At 38.3% G+C, this 14,065-nt stretch overlaps 1 protein-coding gene across 8 annotated transcripts in view; it reads left to right on the top strand.

Moving 5' to 3' along the window:
• The window catches only part of nrxn2b (neurexin 2b), a 711,574-nt gene that overhangs the window by 385,361 nt on the left and 312,148 nt on the right, over positions 1-14,065 (top strand). The gene's annotated exons all lie outside the window — the stretch shown is intronic.

The raw sequence follows: 14,065 nt of genomic DNA on the forward strand, positions 1-14,065 counted from the left end.
TATTTTTAAAATGCAGTGGCCAAAGATAAAGAGAGAAATTGAATGTTATTGCCAAGTGTGAATGTGTTTGCCAAATAAGAGTAGACAAGGGGTGAAATAAAATTTAACAGCCTGACGGGGTCTGTGTTAGCGTATACCCTCTTCACCTTGAAAGATGATTCAGTCTCTTTCAGCAGATGCTAGCTTTACAGGAACAGGACAATAACAGAGCAATATCCTTTACCAGTTGGTCCCAACAGGACCTATAACCAACATTTCAGACCATGGTTGAAAAATAATCATACAGAAAAAGCAATAAGAGTTTATGACTTTGTATGTGGTTGTTCCTAACAAGCTGCTTGTCTGACTGGGGGGGTGACATTGGGTAAACTTATTTTACCTGCAATATGATGTCCATCTTTTGATGGAAACACCTTTCCTTCTTTGACTTTTTAAAATATCCTGCCTTTCCTGAAGCTTCTTGAAATAATAGCCATGGTTACATGGCACTAAAGTGTGAATAGCTATCTCTAGTCTGCTGAGAGACTGGCACTGGAGGCTTAGGTAATTGTAGGTTTGAGACCTCAGAGGTCACGTCCTAAGAATGTGTTATTTAGATGCTTGAGAGAAGCTGCCTGTGGAGCAAAAGAATGACAGCACAGAAAATAAGAATAGAGTGTCAAAGAGAAAGAGATGCTTGGAAGAAAGACACTAGATTGTTGACAGTGGACAACAGAGGATCAACTGTAGAATCACAGATGCTGAATTCTTTCAAGTGCCTGCTTGTACTAATATTAAGATTAGCTCTGGATGATTCACTTTGATTTTGGCTGTGTCAGGTTGTAGACTTTGAAGTGCTCTTGGGGGTGCTGTGGTTTTTGTGAGAGATGCATCAGAAGTGAAAATGAGCCCCTGTGACAACAAAAGGCCTGTGAGGAGCCAAAAGATCAAAAGGTGCTCCAAGCATTTTTTGGGCAGGCATGATTATTGACTGACCTGCACTTTTTGCAGTCTTCTCCTTTGGGGTATTCACAGTAGATTTAAAAGGGATAATCATAAGAGGTCGGGATGTAGAGGGATAATATTATGCCTTATACTGGGCTGCAGACAAAGGTAGTGAACACACAACAAGCTTTCAGAAGCCAGGGACTGAAGTGTGTAAAATTAGATACAGTGGTTTTAGCAGTGAGACTTGTAATTGGCAGCCTGCTCTTAAAAGATGTCTTAGTGAAATGTAAATGTCCATCATGCACATGGCCAATTATGTTATTGCTTTGGAGGAAGAATGTAGCTGTCACAAGGGTGGTGTGTCATTTTACATGGTGTTCGTTGCACAAGACTGTCATGTTGCTAGATTATTTAGTAATTACTAGACAATGTTTGCTTTTGAGTTTTTGGAGTATAGCTGTACAGTATAGTATAATATATATTCATTACACATTTTGTGTGATAAAATTGTCCATGCACTCTTTGCAGCATATCTACTCTGCTGGTCTGCTACAGTAATTGTCTTTAATTAGTGGGGTTTTGTTTTTGATTGAATGCTTCTGTGTAGACTGTGGCAAAGACTGCTGTAAGTCAACTTTGAGATCCGATGGGCAAATCATTGACAGTCCATGTGGTTTGTGTGTTTTTTGTTTGTTTGTTTGTTTGTTTGTTTTTTTTTTAACTGTTGCTGCTATCTTACAGGTGTGGGACCATGTGGTGTTTTAGCCAGGACCTTTATCCCATGTCATCCTAATCTTCAGACTTTCCACTATTTACTATCACATTGCATTGCATCCTTTCTGTACAAACAAATGTTTCAGAACTAACTCTAAGCACAAGGGATGTAAAAAGTCTTTTCTGCTCAGCATGAGTGATCAATAGACAGTTGTACCTTTTATAATGCAACACAACCAAGTGTGTGCTGGAAGATGCCTCAGCTGTCCACCGCAGAGCCATGCAATGACGATGGCATTATTTGTATATTCCAAACTACAGACACCCCATTGAATGATGCCTCACTAATGAAACAGAAGGCAGTTGTTTTTGCCTATTTTATGCCCAATCATCACAATATACATGGCTGAGGACCTGTTTTATTACTGTGTAAGTGGCTGTGTTTGAAACTGTATTTTCAGGTGTCCTTTTCTTTATCTGAACATCTCTTGCCTGCAAGGAATAGAGGCTGAAGCAGCTCAGTGCTAGTGGGATCAGTAATAGTTGTAAATCTTGCTTCAGACTTCAGTTGGGGGGGGCAGTGTCTCTATTCTCAATTCCCTTGTCTAATTGAGCATTCACACCTTGCTCTGTAGCTCAGCTGTGACAATTCCCCTGCTAAAATATCATGCACAGCTCAAACAGTGTACTGTCATAAACACTAGCAAAGCACCAGACCTAAACATACGGTATGTGTAGGTTGAGAGAAACTCTTGGAAAATACATGCACATATAGGCAATTTTTTTTTCTGCCCTGTACTTCTACATATACTCAAACAGAATATGCTTTGAATGTTTTTGACAGCTCAGTGGTTGCACAAACCTTTTGCAAATCAAAGAAAGGGTAACAAAAAGCAATTCTCCCAATTGCTTTGCTGTTTTAACACATTTCTGCCTGCATTTCAAAGGGAAAATTTAAATTTTTCAAGCTTTATCTATGTAATTGCCTGGGGAAATTGGCTTTGTCCTTCGTCTTCCTATTCTTTGTTTTTGCACAGGCAAAAAAAATCTTCAAGACATCTGTCTTTGTCAGTTAAGTATGGACAGGAAATAATATGCAGTCCCCGAGGATAGCACTGAATGGATCTACTTTAGTATGGTGAATACAACTCTCTGGAGCAGACATGTTGAACATACACCATACAGGGAATATAGCTCTGTCATTCCTGTTGCAAAATACAGTCATAGCAAGCTATTACCACATTTCTGCCCTGCCATAACCTTGATTCTACAGTGCAACACTGTAAAAAAGTATCCTTAGCTTACTTGTTCTGTTATAAATTAAATGGAGGAAAAACGGCAAAGGAAAATAAACTGCTCCTTAGTCCATATACATTTTATTCATATAGTACACCATTATCAATCTAGGAGTGCTTGTTAAGGTCAATTTGTTCTCATTTTGGTCAGAAAATTTCTTTGGATGTCCTGTCACTGTGCCTACAGGGACAGTAAGAGTGGTGCTTCTTACCCGTTCAGATTGGCACAGACAAAGTCAAACAATAGAAGTCTGACTGTTAATTATCATTGAATGCATTCAGAAGTGGAGAAGGGATTTCCTTCAGCAAATCCGTCCCCGAAGCCTCAGCAGTAAAGTGTGCCTGTTGTTTGATTTGAGTGCTGCTTTACTGTGCTTTTTAATATTTTGCTATATGAACCCTATGGGCCATTGGTATCATTCTGTCACATTTATGGTGTGAAATGTTTTAGATCTTAAAAATAGCATAATAAAGACAATCCCCCCCCAGCACTAAATGTGTTACTGGTAGCATTTGAACCGTAGTACATGCTTGTATTGAGGCTTCAGTATAATTACCAAAAATAAACAAAACCATCATTCAGAAAAGAAGCAGCCTCCACTGGGAAAGATAGCAGGAACAATTAGCAGCATCCTCTTTGTGACCTAAAGCAGTAGGTTTTATATGATATCTTAATTTTGAATAACATTTGCACGGCTATTACTACATGGTGTGGACAGAGGCTAATTGTCTCCATTTGATTGTGTTAATTATGCCAAGGAATGACACTAAATTAAACAATGATATATTAATCATTTCATTAGTGCTACACGTAGCACCTTAAACAAGGACATCCAAGGTTAATTAGTGAATGTGCTCTGAGTAAAGCTAAAGGCAATACACACTGTCATCAGTTTATTGGGTACAACAAGCTAAAACTAATGCAACAGTCCTGCTATTCTCCCCTCAATGTGGTGTTTTATTTGTGGTTCAAACTGTTGTAGAGGGGTGTTTTAGAAGATGTCGTTTGTGTAGCTTTTGAAGTGTACTGCATTAGAGCGCCTGTCCTCATATACTGTATATATAAATGGGGTAAACAAAATAATACACCTGCTACTATAACAGCATGGCATCAGAGAAGGCATCTTCAAAATGATTATACAGTTGAATCAACACGTATCAAACAGTTTCAACACAAACTGAACATTTTCATTTTAATGTAGGAAGAGTTTATTGCAGCACTGTTGGATTAGACTGCATTAGTTTTAGCTTGTTGTACCCAATAAGCTGCCAGCTGGGTCTATGTCCTGTTACAAATTAAAATGTTTTTGTTACTACATTTTTGGAAGACTTGTGTTGTTAATTAGTGATTGATCTATTCTAAACCTCAACACTAAAGTACTTTTCAGATGTTGTCAGACAAACAAAACCAATGCCTGCATTTTTAGCAACTGTCTGGTGTGTGCTTTGTTTGCATCTTGCGTTTTTGCCCCTTGTAAGGGTTTGTCATTTGACAGAAGATCTAAACACAAACATTAATTGCCCTAAGGGGAATAACCGGCTTTACTACAGGTATGGCAAGCACATGACGGTGTCAAATATATTAATGTCATTATCAAATACAGTGATGGAAAATGAGGAATAGCAACAACAGTAGAACAAATCTAACAAATCATTTTTAGGTTGAGTAGATGCAGGGAGGAGGAATAAATTGGCATACCATTTTCAAACAGTGGCTCTCACTTTCTGAAGTTACTTGCTAATGAGACATACTTTTGTAGAATTGTAAAAAGATGACATTGAACATGTTCAATTTAAAAAAAAAAAAAAAGAAAAGGCAGTAAAAAATGAAAATGCAAAGGTTTGGCAAGGGAGGAAGAGGAGGACAAACAGGTACACACATGTTATTGAGCTTTGCCCTTGCCAGCAGTAAAATTGAGATTAGCCGATTGATCACCCCAAAGCTTTTCTTTCTTTATTCTTTCTGGTTAAAATGAGCTAGTTGCTAATCCTGCCACAATACTAAACCCTTTTCATACAGTACCTTTTATAGCAGACCAGGTACAGCACTAATTCTAACTATTGTTCCCCCCCACCACCACCATGGCTGAGTGCTCTCTGAGTGATAAAACTGTAGTTTTCACAATGGACAGTATACGCTGTCCCAGAAGAAACACAAAGAATGCCTTCTCTCTCTGAAGTTTAGCAGTCATGCAGATATGAAAGGCTAGAATATGACCAGTGTGTGGTGTGGTGTACAAAGTGTTCTTCTGGCAGCAGGTTAATTATCACTGCATTTTATTGCTGATAAGATGCAAGTTTTTAGATGTACTTTGCCAGCATCCCTTAAAATGCTTGAGTAGAACTGTCAGAAAATTTGAATGTTAGAAAATGAGTTATAATTTACAAATTGGTACATAAAATGACAATTCATATACCCTTTGTACATTAGTCAATAAAGATGGACAGTGCACATTCTGCACTGTGATATTTTTGTTATTTTGTAAACTGCCTAAAACAAATGCAAACAGTGTACAGTTTCAGCACTACATTAAAATTGAATGGAATAATAATAGCTAAAGTTAGACAAACTTTAGCTATTATATACCTATTGCACAATTTGGTAAGAGTTAACCTCTGCAAAATAGAGGGCAGATAGTTGTACAGTTAACAGAAATGACACAGTGTGTAAACCTCTTATACAAGGCACATTCATACAAATGTATTTTCTGAGACAGGCTTACTTACGTACTGTATATGCTTGCAACTTCCTTAGGACCTGCCCGTAGTCTGTAATCAGTAAATAACTAAAGCGGCAGTTGATTAAGTAACTTGGTCAAAGTCATCTCAATACAGTGTAGTGAATACTGTACATTCCAGAATCCAGACTCACACAGCAAGTGTTTTTATTTTACTCTCTAGCAACTAATTATCAACCTGAATTGGATGAGACTAGAAATGTTAGGATCCTTAGGGAGATACAGTACAATCACATGGCTGTTAAGATCCCTTCGGCCAGATGCATAAACAATGCGTATACACAAGAACCATGGGTATGCCTTTAAAAAACAAAACAAAACACCTCAGCCATGGCCCTCTGCTCTGAACTGAGAGTACTGATAGCCTTTTCTTCTGTTTGTGATCCCTGAATTGAGACCAAACAAATCATGTTCTTTTCTCCACTTCTGTAATTAGTCTCAATTTTACAATCATTGAAATTGCTATTCTTCTTTAGTGTTGCTTTTATTGATAATTTGGTTCAGACAGCGTTTTTTTCTATGCAAATGATTAAGGCTGTTTATATCTATTTATTGCTAAAGTGGGAGTGGAAAAAAAATTGTCTGTGTGCCCAATTCCACGATGATTCAGATTTATAAAACAGAACTGAGTGTACGTGTGGCTTTTATAAATCTGGTGACAGCAATGCATATGCTCACTACTTTGTGCATACACACACCTGTAGTCCTGAATCTACAAAGTTTTATGTTTCTGGCCCCAGATGTTAAGATGACCAGGTTCTTTCTTCAGTCCTGTGGGTGGGCCTATTTTGATCAGTGATATCTTACTAAAATGAAGTGGCAGTCACCATACACAGAGTAAAACAAAGCCCGCCAAAATTATGCAAGCCTTATTCTGCTCACTGTACTATATTAATAGTAACATATTAATTATATGCATTAACTATATTTGTTTTAACCACTACAGTAGCCTGCACTTTGATTTGATGCTACACAGTCATTTTATTTAGTCCAAGCTGCAACACCAGCAATGTTTTGACACTGTTTTCATCAGGTATTTACAGGCTTGTACTCTGACCTGATGTACACATAGACTCCTTTATACTGAGGTCAGGTGTGACACCACCATCTTATAATACAAAGTACAGACATCTATACACATATAGGGAAAAAAAACCCAACCTATCCTATATAATAGGATATGGGGCTGGGATGTACTGTAAATCATTTGGCAGTGCAGGTTTTCACCTGGGAAAGATTGTTTTGCTTTAGCTACTGGCACCATATGATTACAGGGTTCGTAATACTGTCACTAATGAACAAGATAACAAAATACTTGAACTCTTTGAATTTGTGCAGAAACCTGCCTACAGCCCCCTGTAGTCCTTCTGGCCCCCCGGTTCCTGGCTGCTAATTCAGGAGTTCATTGTGCCAGTCAAGCCTGAAAGGCCTCCCTCTTTAAGCTGATAGCTTTTGCCTGCTGGTGCCCATCAGCATGTTCCACCTCATTTGCCTTGTTTTTAAAGATGCTCTCATATATGTAACCATAATGCTAATGTCATACAACAGATTTCCCTCCTACCCCTCTTTATAAGATGATCATAATGCCAAGTCTGTATGAATATCCTTTTTAAAATTAGCATCTCTTTGGCAACAGCAATAAGAGAATGGTGCAGACCTATAAAATGAAGGACAAAATAGATAAATGATCAGACTAAAGAAATTCATTGCCCAGTGATTTATAAACCATTTTCATTTCTACTCCAGGCAGCATAGAAACAGCAATGAAAATCATCATCTACAGGTGAAACACTGCACTTCTGTGCTGTCTGACACTGATTACACATTTTCATCAAAAACGTTCGAGATTCTAGATTTTAAGACTCATTGTGATAGTTAAAATTCTTAAAGATATCAGTTTTCTAGCAGTCCTTTGAGAGAATGCTGATGGCACGAACAATGAACCAGCTGTGGAAGTAATAGCATCCACCCTAGCTGGATTACTGGCTGACATCATAGTGTAAATGTATTGAGCAGCTTCAGCCTTCTGCGTGGCTCCTCTGCACTGGAAGCTTTAGAAGGTTGAAGACAGTGGAAGTAGTTTTGAGTTCTTTCTTTCTGCACTGTTCATTTGTCATAATCTACATTGTCATCACTGTTCTTTATTATTGATATTTTTGGTGAACAGTATGCGTTCCTAATCAATTTACAATGATCACTGTTATAAACATTTTACTAAAACAGTTTTAACCTACATCACCACCAGATATAGTTGTGTTGAATAACATACGATAACTAATAATAGTACTATTAACCCCCTCCTATCTGAACTCACCTCTTTTGTCATTGTTTAAGCTTAAATGACATGTCAAGCTCATGTAAATTGAGTATTAATTATCTTAAGTATATAGGTCCTTGACACAGTCCCATAGAGGGTTACCATTGCTAACAATAGTTTTTCTTTTTTATTCATTTTAGTACAGTGTCCACTTCTGCCTTCTTGTCTGCTCAGTGTCAGTGCTCTTTCAGTAAATGATGGGCTAGGTAGCTTGAGTGCTGCAACAGAGCAGTATGCTTTAGTGTTTTTTTTTTTTCTCCTCCTGCTGACCTGTCTTACATTAGAATTTAGTATAGCATCACTTAGACGTTTGGCCATGTTCCCACCCCACTTCTCCTTTTGCCCACATCATCTCTCACTTTCATCAAAAGCCAGCTTCTTCACCAGAGGTGGAGCTACATAGTGAAAGTGCTACTTCTGAATGCATTTGTATTACCTAATCAGTGCCTACAGTGTATGTACATGTCTACAGTTTAGGCTCAGTGCTGTCTGTGAAATACGTCTTCTGCTGTACTTTAAATTTAAGAGATGACGCTATAAAACTGAAATACATTGGAGGGTAATGTAAATTAGTGCTGAAATGATGAGTTCCTTACTTGAATAGTCAATTGCCTAATAAAAACATAGCAGTTTAATATAAAACAGCTGTAACTGACAACATTTTGTATGTGAGGAAAGGGAAACTAAATTAAGCTTTTTCACACTTCATTAAATTCTCTTCCATGCAAACAAAATAATGGAAAATAGAATGGCAATTAACCCCTCTACCCTGTCTGTTTCCATAATGATGTATTTACTGTAGCCTCTCTCCATGCAGATGGGCTAAGAAAAAGAAGTGTGAGAAAAAAAGGTCCATTCTTTTGAAAAGAGAAGACTAATAAAAAGATATATTTCTCTATATGAAATTTATTATGCATTAACGTATCAAAATAAGCATGTGCACATGGATCCCATCTGTTTAGGATAAACAGAAAAGACTAAATTCAACTTAGCAGTACACAACATTTATATGAAAGAATGTTGCTCTCTGATTGGTCCAAAAACTGTTGGGGAGGAATTGTGGTTTAAACTTAATTCTCCCAAGATTGGTCCTTCAGTCCGTCCATCCTCCTCCTCTGATCCAATGGTTGTAAACAACACCCTAAAAGGGAGGAATACTTGCCCTGTCTTAATTCTTACATAGACACCTATGTCTTTCTTTGTTTCCAAGAAACTTTTATTTAGTATAGCATCACTTAGACGTTTGGCCATGTTCCCACCCCACTTCTCCTTTTGCCCACATCATCTCTCACTTTCATCAAAAGCCAGCTTCTTCACCAGAGGTGGAGCTACATAGTGAAAGTGCTACTTCTGAATGCATTTGTATTACCTAATCAGTGCCTACAGTGTATGTACATGTTTACAGTTTAGGCTCAGTGCTGTCTGTGAAATACGTCTTCTGCTGTACTTTAAATTTAAGAGATGACGCTATAAAACTGAAATACATTGGAGGGTAATGTAAATTAGTGCTGAAATGATGAGTTCCTTACTTGAATAGTCAATTGCCTAATAAAAACATAGCAGTTTAATATAAAACAGCTGTAACTGACAACATTTTGTATGTGAGGAAAGGGAAACTAAATTAAGCTTTTTCACACTTCATTAAATTCTCTTCCATGCAAACAAAATAATGGAAAATAGAATGGCAATTAACCCCTCTACCCTGTCTGTTTCCATAATGATGTATTTACTGTAGCCTCTCTCCATGCAGATGGGCTAAGAAAAAGAAGCCCGGTTTTCGATAACTGCCACCTAAAATGTGAAAAGACTTTTCTGATGGGAGAATAAATTTGGGGTGGAGACCAAGAAAAATAAAGGAAGTGCAATTAGAACAGACAACTGTAGAAAAAGATGGTTTTTGATGAAAACAAAAGGTGAAACTTGGAGAAATTAAATGATTTTGTGAACATTTTGGAAACTGACTTTGATTGCCTAAAACAAGAAAGCTTATACTTTGACATCGGTCCCCTTCTCTTTCAGCTATAGAATCTTTGTCAATCTGCTTACCGCATTTAGATTTTCAATGAAGGGCGCACACACACACTTTTCTCATTTAGTTGTAGGCCTGTTTTAGGAGAGAATGGAACGTCAGTCATAAATCCCTATGGCGTCATTGGCCTACCATGCTCCCTGGCAGTGGCTCGACTACAAATAATGACCCCTGATGAATGGGATATTGGCACGTGTGCATTTGTTTAATTTTTCCCTTCGCTACCATCTTAGACTCAAAGATAGCTGGAAAGAGAACTGTTCTCCTCTATTATGGTCTCTTACAACAGCAATGGAACAAAACAGTAGCTATGATACTATCGCAAAATCCACCTCCAAGACAGATTTAATCAGTTATTTACAGACGTCATTTTGAACAATTTCTACCGAACAGCAGAGGCAGGTTAATGTGAAATTGCAGAGTTCCATGGACAGTGAAAAATCCCAGGTCTTGCTTTACTCAGTTGTGAATGTCAAATATTTACACATATAAATGAGGCCTAGCTTGGACATCCACTGCAATTTCATTGTCTTGTGATCTGTGTAACTGCAGTTCATACTGGCGCCGTGTTGAAAGTGATATGCAACTGTTCCGACCTAGTACGATTGCCATTGCACCTTTCATGGAAACTTGACTTGAGGGGGACATGTTCAAGATTAATGGGAAGGAGTGAGTGTGCTTTAAACCCAGTAACTACTTTTACATGCACTTAAGTATCCACCTTACAATCAGCTTTCTGGGGAAAGCATATTGCTTAACTGTCATGTAAACAGGAAACCTGATTTCTGAAATCAGGGTAGGGGATTGGGGCGTTCTCCTGGTGAATGCCAGCTTTCTACAAAAGCACATCCAAAAGAAGAGCTCTCCAGGATTGGTTGTGCTTGTGTAACTGGAGAAAAACAGGAAGTTGTCACTGGTGTAAACGGACAAGTGCCGACGGAGACTCAAATCAGCCACTTGTTGGATGAATGTTTTTATTTGCCATTATTAATTTCATGAGTAATGAGGTAGCTAATGTCATGATTTGCAAATGAAACATCACTAAAGAGACCAAAATATGAGCTTGATCGATCTGGTTCATCTTTGTTTATGGGAGAATGGAGTCGCATAATGACGTTGGGCTTTCCAATTACAGACGTACCTGAACAATGTCTTTTCATTTTCGGTGTGTTGGAGGGGGATCAGATTATTTAGGAGCTCATGTATACTGCATTTTCTGACTAACATGTTTACTGCTGTGCATGTAAATGTGTTATCTGATTTCTGATAAACCGCTTTCTCTCAGTAACCTGGTTAAATGCTTGTAAACGCTGTCAGCGTTTGTGAGCCCACAGTCAGTCACTAATTTATCATCAGTAGACTCCAGAGAGTGTCACCTGGAGATATTATCACTTCAAAAGCACAGGTAGTATGAATGCAATAGTTGTAAAAAGTAAAGCACTCAGATAGGGGACCTGAACAACTGACTTGTCAGATATCATTGAGTAAAGTAAACAGAGAAAGGTAGGAGGGAAATTTTAAAGAAAGACCAGGTGAGAGTGGACAATAAAGAGGAGGATGAAGAGAAATAGAGGCAAAATGGAGAGTAAAAGATAGTGACCAAGCAAAGTGTGGAAAAACTGAAGTGCAGTAGACAGAAGAGAGCACAGCCAAGGGAAAGCAAAAGGACACTGAATACGGAATGACATTTCATGGAGGGAGAAGGGAAGCATGAAAGCGTGTAATGATGCCTGTCTGTGTCACTATGCAATCTTGCAGAAAGTGTCACCGGCAAGCACTGGGGCACATTCAGAGCCCTGTCAAGGACTTGCATATCAATTGATTGTGTTGGGGTCAGTGGGTGTTTTTGACCTAATGAATTTAGATGTTTTTCCTCTAATATAGATATGTCCCTGTAGTTTCCGTTTGTCAAATATATTAACACAATAGGTTATGCTGTAGATGATCATAGAGCAGCTAAGATACTATAGTTGAGGAGTTGAGGAGCTTATTAACTGTGCAGCAGCATGGAGTCATCTCCATGCTTTAGATGTTCATATATATCAAATAATGCTGCACATGGTGAGTAGTTAAACCTTTTTTCTGTGTATGTGTGTGTGTGTGTATGTGTGTGTGTGTGTGTGTGTGTGCACTCGGTGATAAACATAAAAACAAGTGAGTGCAGTGTAAGTGATTGTGGCTGAGGTGGTAGAGCAGGTCTTCCCCTAAAACAGTGAACACCTACTGTAGTTGCGCCCTGTGGCAATCATCATCAGTTTGTGTGAATGAATGTATAACAGCTTTGTCGCCATCGGTGTGTGTGAATGGGCAGATATTGTGCTATAAGTGCATATAGAGGTGCTATACAAGTAAAAGTTCATTTACAGAGATTATTCAGTCACAGTCCTAGACCCATACAAAAACAAAGCCCACTCTTTATGCAGTTTATAGTGTTTCTTTCAGAGACTCTATACTGTTGGTATCAGTTAAGTGATAATGCATGGCTAGATGATCTACTTAAGACAGGATTAGGTAATTTGTATTATTTATGATTTGGAAAACATGACTGAAAGTAAGCAGATTTCCACCAACAAAATGGATGAAGTCCTGCTCCACTGTCTCTTGTGACGAAGACCATCGACTCATCAGAGAGAGTCTGCTCTCCTTGTCAACAGAATGCTTAGTTTAGCACTTGGTTAGAGAAGACGCATTTGCAAATGTTACAAGTCAGCCACCCATGATATGTTGGCTGTAAACATAATGGAGAGATTGAGACCTGCCCACCTCTGGTCTCTGGAGAACGGAAAGAGGGCCTACACTGAAATCTTCCAGAAATGCAACAGAACCTCAGGAAGTGCCGCCCCAGAAAGAAAGGGGAGAAAGGTCTGTAGTGGAAGACCTCTGCTTGTTATCTCTCTACTGTTCTCTGTCTAGGCATCGATGCTCAAATGTACATTTTAAAAAAATTAGCAAAGTAATATTAGAAATGTGTTCTGAAGAACAGGCTGTGTTCAGTCCTCGGCTTCTGAAAGACCTTCTATCTACTTTAGAATGCCAACAGACGCATCGAAACAGACACAGCTTTGTTACAACAGCAAACATAGTTGACCCTTGCTGCTCAGTGTTCTGTTTGATGGCAACGATAGCATTACCTCATGTCCACCTGATGGAGCTGTGGCATATTCAAATTGTGACGCTGGTCTGTCATGTCTCTATTTTCCATGGCCATGGTATCCACTTACAACCTATTGTAAATCAAACTGTAAAAAGTTAACATGTTGCTCAGCATAATTATTGTAATGAGTAGCTGAAGGAATCTTTGCTACTAACGTATTTAGGCCTAGACAGTCTATGCTGTTCACAGAACAATAGTAAGCTGATTGCTAAATGCTAATAGCAAGTAAGAGCTCTTTAAAGACCTAATTGTAATGCGTTAGTGTAGGTATGTACTGTAATGATTGTCACATGATTAACTCCATGCTGCAGTGCAAAATGGTAATTACCGCAGGATAAATGCAGTCAAACATCAGTAAGCCCAGTTTAATTCTCAAAGTAGTAACTGTGAGAAAGGTTCACTTATCGTTGCCTAAGCATTTGATTTGAACATTGAGTTGTTGCTTGAATTCTGGTGCGATTGTGGGGCTACACAAATGGGGTAAATTGTAAATTACAGTTGAATGTCACATTTTGACTCATTGTTTCCAATGAATGTGCATCTTTTCTCTCACTGCCCACACTAAGACAGTTGGAGGTAAGGAGATTTTGAAAAATGTATTAAACCAACTGTGGTAATGGAGCTGAAAGAGAGTGAGTATGCACCTGTTAGTAAAAACATGTCACTAAAGTATCAAATAATTAGAGGGTTACATGCATTCATTTTTTTCAGAATTCAAAACATCTCTTGCTATACCATTTCTTTTCAGATACACATCCAAAACAGTGACACAACATAATTATACAACTTATAATTTAGCATCAGCAATTACCACACATACAGAGCCAAACTTTATTCTCTGCACCAATTGCCTTGTTGTGGTGGCTTTACAGATTAGAGTGGCTCTCTAAT

The sequence above is a fragment of the Monopterus albus genome, unplaced genomic scaffold (genome assembly GCF_001952655.1).
Source record: "Monopterus albus unplaced genomic scaffold, M_albus_1.0 scaffold173.1, whole genome shotgun sequence".
NCBI classification, from domain to species: domain Eukaryota; kingdom Metazoa; phylum Chordata; class Actinopteri; order Synbranchiformes; family Synbranchidae; genus Monopterus; species Monopterus albus.